At 37.1% G+C, this 13,596-nt stretch overlaps 1 pseudogene; it reads left to right on the forward strand.

The window, feature by feature from the left end:
- Positions 1-220: 220 nt before the first annotated feature.
- LOC133881185 (protein POLYCHOME-like) lies at positions 221-9,118 on the forward strand (annotated as a pseudogene).
- Positions 9,119-13,596: the final 4,478 nt, after the last annotated feature.

Here is a 13,596-nt window from a genome sequence, read left to right on the forward strand (position 1 = left end):
AGCTAAAGCAAGAAAAAGTCTAACAGTTGTCAATTTAGCCACAGGTGAAAAGGTCTCATGGTAATCTAATCATTCACACTGTGTAAATCCTTTGGCCACGAGACGCGCCATATACCTCTCAATCTGACTATCAGAACGATATTTAATCTTGTAAACCCATTTACACCCAATGGGTTTCTTGTGAGGTGGCAAATCAATAAGAGGAAAAGGAACACTGGGCATGGATCGAAAGAGAAGAAGAACAAAAAAGTGGATCAGTAGAGAAGAAGAAAAGAACAAACTGAAAGTGAGTAATGGGAGTCGTTAGGGTGGGCACTGGGTGAGTGGGCGTGTGCGTGGATCAGAGATTCAGTAGAGAAGAAGAGAAGAAGAAGGAAAGAAGAAGAGAAGAAGAAAGAAGAAGGAAAGAAGAAGAGAAGAGTAGTGGAGATTGGAGAACAATGGAGAAGACTCAGAACTTCGAGTGAAGAAGAGAAGTGGGCGAGTGACACTTTTTGAAACCGAGACAATGATTTAATTTAGGGCTTAACCATCCGAAAAGTGTTTGGTGCACAACATTTGCACACTAAGACACATTGGTGGGACCCATGCATGAATCTTTTTCTTAACCACAAATACATCTGAGCTATTTAACCCTAAAAATTAATTTTAACCTCTATTGAATTTAGACTTAACCCTTTATTAATGTTTCAACACCTTTTAATATATTAAGATGGATATTAAATTTATGGGAAAAAGAAAAAAGAAAAAAAGAAAAAGAAAGACATGGGAAAAGGTTTGTTGCATCAAATCTCTCAATCGTCAATCACACACCCATCCCACCACAGAATATCCAAGCCACCATCGGTGAACAACTAAGCTTAAAATCGACCAATTATTCCACCACCCCAATCCAAATAGAATTTTTCTATCTACATCAACCCAAACCCATTTTCCACGTGTTGCCAGCGTCGTAGCAGTCGAAATCAGGATCAGACGGGTGACGATTGCTACTACGCTGGCGACACATGGACAAACGGGTCCAAGTACCACGTGGGGATCGGGTTGTGATAGGCCCAGGGCAGAGTGTTGCTTTCTTGGTACTCGAGAGTCCCTCTTCAAGATATCACTTGGGTTGTGCTGGTAATGATGCAAAATTTTCATCAACCTTTTCATTTCTACTATTTTGTCAAGAGAATATTAGGTTAATGGGCCTTTGGCCTTAGTAGCTTAATAGGCCTTTGAGTTGTAATGGATCTATCGTATTATAGTTGGTGTGATCCATAGGTTTATGGGTCGGTTAGTAGTTGAAAAACGTTTATATAAAAAAGACCAAGAAATGTATTAGGCATTGGAGATTGTATTCAGTTGTTAAATTGTAATGGAGGGAGAGTACCTCGAAACACTCATGGAGGTTGAGCACCTCGAAATGCTTGTGGAGACCGGACATCATGAATAGTCCAATTCTATCCAATTTCAATATAATTTCCATTACCGATTTACTGTTCTTCATTGTTTTTTCATCAAATTTTTACATTGTTCCACTTCTATTCAAATTCCAATTACAATTCCGTAAACTAAATCCTAAAATTCGGTAACAGTTAGTTCAACTGTTACAATTGTCATGAGTATATTAGGTTAATGGGCCTATCGCCTTAGTAGCTTAATGGGTCTTTGAAATGCAATGGCCTACCATATTATAGTTGGTATGATCCATAGGTTTTTGGGTCGGTTTGTAGTTGTAAAAGGTCTATATAAAGAAGACAAAGAATTGTATTAGGTATTGGAGATTGTATTCAGTTGTTAAACTGTAATGGAGGAGGAGTACCTCAAAACCCTCATGGAGGTTGAGCACCTCGAAATGCTCTTGGAGACTAGATATTTCGAATAGTATAATTCTATCCAATTTCAATACAATTTCCATTACCGATTTATGCTTCTTCATTGTTCTTTCAATTTCTTTCATAAAATATTTACATTCTTCCATTTCTATTCAAATTCCAATTATAATTCCGTAAACCTAACCCTAAAATTCAGTAACAGTTAATTCAACTATTACAATTGTCATAAGTATATTAGGTTAATGGGCCTTTGGCCTTTGTAGCTTAATGGGCCTTTGAATTGTATTGAGTCTACCACATTATAATTGGTATGATCCATAGGTTTATGTGTCGGTTAGTAATTGTAAAAGGTCTATATAAAGAAGAACAAGAAATGTATTCGGCATTGGAGATTGTATTCAATTGTTAAATTTTAATGGATAGGGAGTACTCGAAACACTCATGGAGGTTGAGCACCTCGAAATGCTCGTGGAGACCGGACATCTCGAATGGTCCAATTCTATCTAATTTCAATACAATTTTCATTATCGATTTACTGTTCTTCACTATTCTTTCAATTTCTTTTATCAAATTTTTACATTCTTCAATTTCTATTTAAATTCCACTTACAACTCCATAAACCTAACCCTAAAATTCAATAACAGTTAATTCAACTGTTACAATTGTCATGAGTATATTCGGTTAATGAGCCTTTGGCCTTAGTAGCTTAATGGGCCTTTGAGTTGTAATAGGTCTACCATATTATAGTTGGCATGATCCATAGGTTTATGGGTCGGTTAGTAGTAGTAAAAGGTCTATATAAAGAAGACTAAGAAATGTATTAGGTATTGGAGATTGTATTCAGTTGTTAAGCTGTAATGGAGGGGGAGTACCGCGAAACACTAATGAAGGTTGAGCATATCTAATTACTTATGGAGATTAGACATCTCGAATAGTCAAATTCTATCTAATTTCAATACAATTTCCATTACCGATTTATTCTTCTTCATTGTTCTTTCAATTTCTTTCATCAAATCTTTACATTCTTCCATTTCTATTCAAATTCCAACTACAATTCCGTAAACCAAATCCTAAAATTCGGTAACAGTTAGTTCAACTGTTACAATTGTCATAAGTATATTAGGTTAATGGGCCTGTCGCCTTAGTAGCTTAATGGGTCTTTGAAATGCAATGGCCTACCATATTATAGTTGGTATGATCCATAGGTTTTTGGGTCGGTTAGTAGTTGTAAAAGGTCTATATAAAGAAGACAAAGAATTGTATTAGGTATTGGAGATTGTATTCAGTTGTTAAACTGTAATGGAGGAGGAGTACCTCGAAACGCTCATGGAGGTTGAGCACCTCGAAATGCTCGTGGAGACCTGACATCTGGAATAGTTCAATTCTATCCAATTTTAATACAATTTCCATTATCGATTTACTATTATTCATTGTTCTTTTAATTTCTTTCATCAAATCTTTACCTTCTTTCATTTCTATTCAAATTCCAATTACAATTCTATTCTAATTGGGGAGAATTTTGATAGCTAATGAGTGTTTGGATAATCGTATCAAATCCGGTGAACCAAGGTTGCTTTGCAAGCTAGATATTGAGAAGGCATACGATCATATCAACTGGGATTTCTTATTGTATATGTTGAGAAGATGTGGTTTTGGGGAGAAGTAGTGTTCTTGGATAGTGCATTGCATTTCTTCAATGCATTTCTCTGTCTTGGTGAATGGCATCCCGTCTGATTTTTTTAGTAGTTCCCGTGGGCTAAGGCAGGGTGATCATTTGTCTCCCATTTTGTTTGTCTTTGTGATGGAGGCTTTAAGTAAGTTGCTTATTGCTACTGTTCATAGAGGCCTTCTATTAGGTTTCGCTGTGGGTTCTGGAAGCTCTAAGATAGTTAACATTTCTCATCTATTGTTCGCAGACGATACTTTGGTTTTTTGTGGGGCGAATGCTGATCATCTTCGATATCTACTTGTGTTATTTTTGTGCTTTGAAGCTGTCTCAAGTTTAAAAATTAATCTGGCTAAATCTTTTTTGGTTCTTGTGGGTTATGTGGATAATGCGAATGGCTTGGCTGGCATCTTGGATTGTGGGGTTTCCTCTTTACCTTTGAAGTATCTTGGTTTTTCGTTGAGGGTCTCTTTTAAGGTCAAGTCCATTTGGGATGGTGTTGTTGGTAAGATTGAGAGGCAGATGGCTAGCTGGAAGCGGATATATCTGTCCAAGAGTGGTCGGGTTACCCTAATAAAGAGCACTCTTTCCAATCTCCCCACATACTTCTTGTCTATGTTCCCTATTCCTGCCAGTGTGGCTAATCGTATAGAGAAACTTTATCAAGATTTCTTATGGGGAGGCTTAGGTGATGAGTTCAAATATCACCTGGTTAGTTGGTCCAAGGTTTGCTCCCCTATTACTGAAGGTGGCTTGGGCATTCAAAATTTAAGGATCTTCAACAAGGCTCTTTTAAGGAAGTGGTTGTGGCGTTATGTGCATGAGAGAGAGGCTTGGTGGAAATCTGTTGTGGATGCAAAGTACGGTACTGATTGGGCTGGGTGGAGTTCCTTGGTCTCACGGTGTGGGGCTTTGGAAGAACATTAGGAAGGGGTGGAGTTTGTTTTGCAGACATACCAGTCTTATTTTTGGGAAATGGGTCAAGGATCAAATTTTGAGATGATGTGTGGTGTGGAGAGATGCTCCTCAAGGAAGCTTTCTCGGTTTTGTACGGCACAGCTTGTGATAAGAATGCCCCCGTTGCTACTAACTTGGTTTCGGACAGTGGTTCCATTAAGTGGGATGTGAGCTTTATTCGAGCGGCACACAATTGGGAAGTGGATGTCTTAGCTTCCTTCTTCACCTTGTTGTATTCTATTAGTGTGGGTCATAAAAGGGAAGATCAGCTTTGGTGGTTTCCTGTTAATAAATGGATATTTGATGTTAGATCTTACTATAAGATCCTTGCTTGCAAAGAGGTAGCTAGTGCACTTCCCCTGGAAAAGTATTTGGCATACAAAGGTTCCCTTGAAAGTAGATTTTTTTACTTGATCGGCAGCGCTAGGAAAGATCTTTACCATAAACAACCTTAGAAAGCAGCGTGTCATTGTGATTGATAGATGTTGTATGTACAAAATGAATGGGGAGTCTGTGGATCATCTTCTTATACATTGTGTGGTTGCACACGCTCTATGGGATACTATCTTTAGTCGCTTAAGTCTGTCTTGGGTTATGCCTCTTCGGGTAATAGATTTATTCGCTTGCTGGTGGACGGGTGGTCGCTCTCGGAGTGTTGTTGTGTGGAAGATGGTTCATTCTTACCTTTTATGGTGCTTGTGGAAGGAATGAAATGATATACAGTTCGAGGACAAAGAAATGACGATTGAGGAGCTCATTACTTTTTTCTTGTACTCTTGGACGGCGGCATTCCTAGCTTCTTTAGTGATTAGCTTTAATGATGTTTTTGTTCTTTTTTCTTCTCCTTCTTAGCCGCTTTTCGTGTATACTCCCTGTGCACTTAACTGCGTTTTACGATTTTTAATAATATCTTTCTTACTCGTAAAAAAAAAAAAAAATAAATAAAAAATCGTGTTAATAGAATTAACAAAGTTTTCTGCTATCTATCACTATTCTCAACTTTTCGAAGCAACAAGATTGGTCCTTTTTTATTTAAGCGTGATCTTAATTTGGATTCATTTCCTTTTTTATAATTACATTTTTGCATTTGGTATTTGTTTGAAGGTGTTTTCTAGTTAACTGATGAACTTAATTCTGGATATACTCTATTCCTAGGCAATTGAAAGGAGAAGAGCTCGGTTGGGAGATGTCGAAGGCAAACAAATTGAGAGTCCTGTTCCTGAGGGCCAAAGGATTCTTGATCCTTCTGTACTAGTGTCAGGTGCTCAACTCGAGCACGAGCTCTCTTTGATCTCTCCAAGCTCAACTGTAGCTGCCAAGCCTCAAACACCTGCTGTTGGTAAAGTTCCAAAGATCTTACTTGAAGTTGCTAGTCAAAATGCGACAGAAACAGAGTTTCTCACACCACAGAAGAAACTCTTGAATTCAATTGACATAGTTGAGAAAGAGGTGATGATGGAATTGCAGAAACTGAAGAGATCGAACACCCAGTGCTAAGAAAGTGGAGAGAGAAAAAAGATCGAGTTCGTACTTTGATATCTGTTCGTTGATTCTGTTTGAGACTGGTCTTAGTTTAGGTTTAGTAGGCATTTTTGTTTCTTGTTATCGTCTTTCTTTGATGGTCATGTGGTGGGACTAGTAGCTATCGTTAATTTGTGTCTGATGTACATAATGACCATAATATCTCAATTTCTGTTACATTACTTGATAATCCCTTTGCTAATATACCATTACTTCTCCAGTATTCTAAAGAAGCATCAGGTAGATTTGAAAATGAGATTTGTATGAGATATATTTATATCATTTCTCGAGTAAAAATGAGATTTTATAACTCTTCATTTTCTTTTCAAGATCGAGCAGATGCAATTCTACCATTTGCACTGCTTTTGTATATACTCCAACATGTACCAGGAAAGATAAAATGTTTGGATCAAGTAAATAACATAAAATTTTCAATAACCTATGAGAGAGGCTAACGGCTAAACAATTTCAGGTTAATGAGAATCTTTGGTTTTGTTCAAAATCCTCCACTGAATGCAAAATTTGTCAGTCCAATTTGGACAGATCGAGCTTCTATAAGTTTTGTAGGTTATTCATCATCATGTGCTTTGAGACCTTGATCCCTTGCTAGAGCTATACATTTGAAAAATAAGAATCTTAATATTACGTAGGGAAGTATCTGATGATTAAAAGGGGGCAGAAGGTCATAAAAAAGTTGAAGCACATTCAAGGGCCTGCCACTAGCTAATTAACTAGATCATAATATTGTTCACAATTTGTTACGATATTAAGTGTTTTACATTACTTAACAATAATTTTAACGATGCGCATATAAATTACTCTTGAGCACACAAATTTTGAGTAGAACCCATTCTTAAAAGCCGACTTACAAAGAGAAAGTGTCCAAAATTTTATATATATATAATTAAAATTGTACTCGCAACGTCATTCTAATATGAGGTGGCGCCTATGAATGCTGTCAATAGCGGTAGTTCCTTTTTTTTTCATTTATTATTATTTTTCTTTTGGTATTGTAGTTGTTAGCTTTTTTGGCTTTATAAGCGACCGATTAGACGATTATCGCCATTGTCATTTATTGAAATGTATTTAATATTTGATATTCAGATATTTAATCTATGTTCTATTCATACATATCTTCCACAAAATAATGACTTCAAAAATAATATGACCTTTCTTTATATTGGATGTCAAGGGTGTTGGGGTTTTGAGTACCAATTTCTGGTTCTTGGACATAAGGAGGAGTACGGACCGATTATTTCTTGATTTTCGGTTACCGGCCGAATTTACACTCTAAGCACGCTAAACAATGTGAAAGTGGTATAGAAGAAGATTTTGTGATTCAATTGTTGGATGAACACGGGTCAGTGGGTCAATATTTAGGTTAGATATGTTTATCATTTCGGATACGTGGGCTTGCTAGCCCATAAACTTAACAGTTACTTTCTAATTTCTTTATCGAGGCCTGATTAGCTGGGAACGTTTTACCGTCCCCTGCCTCCTCTTTTTGATAAAAAATATTTTTTTTAATTAAAAAAACCGGAATCGACCCGCCCCGCCCCCCGAACAAGCATTTCCCTTCTTTATCTAACGTGTCAAGTTGGCAAATGAAATTCATTAACGAGTCTTCGGATAGGTGCTGACCGTTGGACATAAATGAGCCAATCCAGGGATCTTCACCGGTCTCTTGCATTTTTTTTAAAACTCCACATTATATTTGAAAATTTTGGAGTTGACGGTTACGTGTCCCTCCACAAGTTCGATTAGAGCATTTGGTCTTATTATAATCTCAGCATCTTGCTTTCTTTCACCTACTTGTTTTCGTCAGCTTCGTCTATGTAACCTCCCTAATCATGCTTCGATACAAACGGTCCAAAATCCGAATTGGCAACATATTTTTGTAGACGGTTTGAAACCGTTCAGAAAAAATCGTCAGGACTTTTTTTCAGACGATCTTTTACAATTTCTGGACGGATTCAAACCGTCCAAAAAGTAATGAATTTTTTTGTAGTGTTCCAATGGCTCATCAGGCTACCACCCCCTAGACGGTGGTGATCAGTTGAGAGTAAGGGTATATATATTATCGGTTATTCCCTTTTAAATAACTACAACCACAACTAATAGACCGGTTATAATTATTAGCGACCGCCGGTTATTCAGTTATTAAAATAATTATTAATCGGATAACCAGTTTTCATACCTTCTTGATTTCTTTGTTTTCTTTTGAAATCTATAAAAAAATCTATTTAAGGTATATTGAGGACGTCTTCTGGAGCAGTGTACCAACCATTCAATATTTAATGCAATTAGGAAGGGCATGTATATAACCAAGATAACCATGCTCTCTCTCTCTGTTCACCCATGTCAGGGAGACAAGTTTTGAGCCTATGCGCACACAAGATGGCTATAATCTGCCAAAAAAAACATAAAAGAAAAGAAGAACTCATTTCTCTTTCTGCTGGAACTCCTTGGTTCCTGTGAAAAGAAGGGACATATGCTGTTACTAGTTCTGGACAAGGATCCTCTCCCATTCAATTGAGTCGGTGAGTATTCAGTTAGTCTTATCTTAAAGAGTAAAATTATCTTTTCACATTTTTATAAACAATTTTACCCTTTAAATATAGGATCCAAATACACTGGTTCCAACGAATTTGGATCATTTCCATTTGAAATGAAGATGATTCTCTCTATTTAGTGTAAAAGTGAAAATGTAATTGTCTTTTTATATTTCATGAAAATGTAAAAAGACAATTATGCCCTCACTGTTACACTAAATGGAGAGGATCCTTGTCTAGTTCCAACAATGTCTTAAATGACATCTGTGGTGCTTTAATATTAACATATAAATCAATAATGGTTTTTTAAACTCTTGATATTAAGTTGTTGTTTCATGAGCCCTTGCCTTATTTGCATAAGATCGATATTTGGGATTTCATGGGGCAGCTGATTGCCACAGGAAAAAATAAAAAATAAAAGAAAAACCAGTATGAAGTCTAAATGGTTCTACCTTGTGCAGGATTACATAGACAGCATGAAGGGGGCAACGTTGTCTGGCACTGGCAAACTACAAACTTCTGCCTTCATATGTGTTGCTGGGGTTGAATCTCAAGGACATACAAAAGCTGCCAACGTTACTGATGAGCTGAGTCTAGTCTAATACATGTTTATTTATTTTTTTGAGTACAAAGAAACCACCTAAAAATTGTGGGGAGCAAGTGGTGAGTAGCACCTCATGATCAGTACGTATGTTCATCATTGTATGTAATATCAGGAAATTATATATATATTTTTAATTTATTTTTAAGGGTTATATGCTTCACAGTTACACGAGGTTATGCCTGAAATCAAATAGCCGCCTTAGTTTAAAAAGTGTCACGGATGATATTTGTCTTCAATAAAAAAATTTCAGTTGATACTTCTGTTCATTCTTTTAATGGCAGTCCATGTCACCCCGCTTCAAATGCTGACACCTGTCTCAAATCTAACGTGGTGGTATATCATAGGTGATGCCTATACTTTTACTGCCACGTAAACGAAAAAAAAATTTATTGTTCTGATTAAAAAAAAAAAATTAAGAGAAAAATATGGGGGGTGGCTAGCCACCCCATTTTTAAGGGTTTGGCTCGGGCCACCCCCGATAACTTGTAGCGATGGTTCGACCACTCCCAAAAAGTCAAAGTTTTTTTTTTTTTTTTTTTTTTTTCATTTTTCATATGAGGGTTAGCCCTTGCCACCCCAGACCCGCCGATTTGGGGTGGCTGAACCCACCTCTAGGCCAAACAATGGTGGTCGAACAATCCCCAAGGCACTTGGAGGCGGTTTCGGCTACTCCCATTTTGGCCATGGGTTGGCCGATCACCCCCATTTTGGCATTGGGGGTGGTTCAGCAACCCCCTGACTGACCATAATTTGGCCAAAATGAGGGTGGTCGGCCACCCCAATATTTTTCTCTTAAATTTTTTTTTTTTTTTTAATAAAAATTGTAATTTTTTAATAAATTTTTCATCTACATGGTAGTAAAAGCATGGATATCACCTATGATACACCGCCACGTAGGATTTGAGATAGGTGTCAGCATTTTAAGCGGGGTAACGTGGATTGCTGTTAAAAAAAAAAGAAAATGGAATCCAGACGGAAGTATTAACTGGATTTTTTTTTTATTAAAGGCAAGTACCATCTGTGACACTTTTTGAAACCAAAGTGACTATTTGTTTTCGTTCCAAACCACAGGTACCTATGGAACATTTAACTATATATATATATAATAAACCGGTTACTGGTTAGCTGGTTATTAACTAAATTTCTAAATAACTGGTAATCACAATCGGCCTAGGTAGTTATCCAGTTATCCGGTTGCGGTTAACAGTTAATAACCGTTCCGCTTGTACACCCCTAATTGAGAGCATATCACTATAAAATGCAATCCACAACTTGGTAAATTGGACTTTTAGTCTCTTCCCAAAACTTTGTTATATTTATGTCTAAATTGTTCCTTAAACACTTTGCTGACGTAAACATTAGAGTCATCCTCTAGGCCAGGGACGCGCACCGGTAAGCCCCTTTGCTTACTTTCATCCTCTTTTACAGGTATTTCCAATTGACATTTTTGCAAGAGGAAATCTTTTCTTATAAACTATTAGGGTTATGGCTTCTATTTATTATCAATAAATTTGAAGGGCTATTTATTGATATGTCTATATATGGAAATGGAAATGTCTGGTGGTGGATAAATTTTGAAGGACTCTCGAAGATACTGATATATATATATTCTTGAATATTGAATTAAATGTTAAGAAGATGATTGTTCCGTTCTTGAAACAATGCAAAGAAAGAAAACGAATTAAAAATTGATTGGGGTCACATTAATTTCATTCTTGAAACAAAGCAAAAAAAGAAAATCATATCATAAAAATTAAAGGGATTCGAAAATAGGTCCTTTGACCAATTAGGTTTTATTGTTTTATTTTAATTTTTTTTTTCTAATCATACTCTATTTTAAAAAATAAAAAAAAATAAAAAAAATTATAAATCTTGTTTCATTTATTTGTATTTTTTTTTTATAGACATCTACTAGAAAATATGCATCTAGATATGAAAAACTTAAAAAACAAATAGAAAAATTTAATTGAATAGAAAAAATATCTCTAAATAAAGTTGTTATTAACAATAAAAAAAATTTAAAATTAAAATAAATATTTATTTTTCTCCTTTTTTTAAAAAAATCAAATGCCTCACTTAAAATTTTTGTTTTATACCTCAAAATATGTTAGGTCGGCCCTGTTGATGTTTAAACTGATATTTTAGATTATAACATAATGTTATACACTGTTTTAATCACTTTGTATTATGTGATAAACTAATAAAGTTATTTATGTAGCGGAGAAAATGCAAAATAAAATAGGATTTGGTTTTACTACATTAAACTCCATTTGATTCGATGTAAATTGATTTTTTTGAAAATATTTTTTGACGTTTAGTTCGTACGAAAAAATTAACAACAACAAAAAAAATCACTAGTAACAGGATTCCATTACCGACTGGGAGGCCAAAATTCTAAGTGGAGATTGAATTTTATTGATACGTAAAATGATGTGACTTGAGTGGGATTTGTTGTTTGCAGTAAGGAAACACTCTAAACACTGCTCTTTCTCAACTCTTTCTCACCACTGGAGAAAAGTTGAGAGAGTAGAGAAGATAACAGTGTGCTTGCTTGTCGGGGGAGGGAGGTCAGCCTCCCTCCTCTCGGCTCTTGTCTTGCCCTTAGTCCTCTTGGACTAAGGTGTTATGCTTCCTCTCTGAGCTTCTCTCAGTGGAGGCTAGATTTTCTTTCTGCCTTTAGGGCTGTGGAGCTTTTGTTCCCCTACCCTTGATAGGCTATGGTGGTTTTATATTTGTGTTTTCTTTCTCTTTTCTTTGTTTCTAGTAGGAAAACTCAAATCTAGGAGTTCCAGCCTGGAGGTGTGGCGGTGATTGTGTCTTTAACGGAGGTTGTTTGGCCGGTTTTTCCCAGATTTCTTCTTCATTTTTGGAGCCAGATCTACACAACTCCGTTGTTTTTTCCAAGACACGCGCCCCCCAACCGTGCTCCCCGTCTTCCTTTGCTCCAGTAGCCGGAAGCTCGGGCCACTGTGGTTGTCGATGTCTGGCGCGTGGCCTGCACACGGCAGAGAGCCCATTGCTCTTTGGCGTGCATGACGGCCACGCCCCGCTTCTTTTGGCTGTGCACGGTTCTGGTTAAGGTCTACGGTGGTTGATCTACAGCTGGGTGGGACAGGTGACGACGCGTGTCATCCACGCGTTGCCGTCTCCGGTCGATTCCGCTTTTTCCTCTACTATTGGCAGTCTCTTTTTTGGGTTTTTCCTACTTTGTGTTGTGTATTCTTCTTGTTTCCTTCGGTACAGTCTGTTTGTGTATTACTCAAATTTTATTGGAATTTCTGTTGGCATGTAATGATGGCTTTTGATAAAATCTTACATTATTTTTGTCTAGCCTAGGGGTTGTAAATTCCGCGAGAGTTTTCTCATCTTTAACGAAGTTCAAAGATCATAAAATTTGGATGTAGATAAAGGATTTCGAGAAGAGCGTTCTATCTTTTGAATTGATCAAAACGGAGTTTGTTTGATCTTGTTTTCGTCATTCCAAAGTTTAAGGTCTGTTAATCTTTTTATCAAATTGAAACTATAAGCGTGTATTGATTAATCAATGAATATTTATTTTCATAAATATTCATATTTATTATTTTGCCTTATTATTATGTGTTAAAATTTGAGACGTTATAACTTCTATTTTTTCTCTCGGTGATTTTTTTCCTCTTGATGTAGCGACCTTTTTTGAGCGTGCAAATGGAGGAGGGAAGCTTTTACGCTTCCCTCCTTCCCAGTTTGTTTGGTTTAGGTTTTGTGTATAAATAATGTTTTTCCTGTGTTTTCTTTTGATTTGTTGGGGTTACCGGCGACCGATCTCTCACATTTATCAGTCATGGGCTTAATTTTTTGGCAATCCCGGTTTTGATTCGTGGAAATCGGTGCTATTTTTGGGTCTGAGTTTGTTTGACGGTATAACACTCCGGCGGCTATGACTGAAGATGCCTCTATTGATCTAGATGGACTCGCCGGTGTTGGAACGGTGGTTCCGGTAGTGGTTACTTTCTTGGGTTAACCGCCTTCCTGCCAAAGGGGAGACATTTTCGGGTACAGGGCGATTTTCTTCGGATGTGCTATTGGGGGCGATTGTGTAAGGAAATGGTTCTGGATTCTTCTAGACGGTTTGATAGCGTGGCCCTTGCCATGTGTTTCTTCGATCGTTTGGTTATGGCGTCCCTACTCAATGAGTCGAATCATCAACCGCTCGGCACTGCTTGTTGGGGTCAAATCGGGTTTCTTTTGGTGTTTTCGAGGCAGACCTGGACTCTGCATTGAAAGGGAAATGGGGGAATTGGTCCGGCCAGTGCCTTTGTTGTTGTTTTTCGTTTGTGTCTTGTTGGTTTATTTAGTGTCTCGTAGTTGTTTCCCCTTAGCCTTTTGAGCTAATGATGTTTTTGGTCCTGGGTTTCCAGTGAAAGTTAGAGTCTTTCAACCCTTAGGGTTGTGTGGAATTGTTGTCCCCCTCGGTGTGGAACCGGTGGGGTTGGTTTG

This window comes from Alnus glutinosa, chromosome 11 (genome assembly GCF_958979055.1).
Source record: "Alnus glutinosa chromosome 11, dhAlnGlut1.1, whole genome shotgun sequence".
Lineage (NCBI taxonomy): Eukaryota > Viridiplantae > Streptophyta > Magnoliopsida > Fagales > Betulaceae > Alnus > Alnus glutinosa.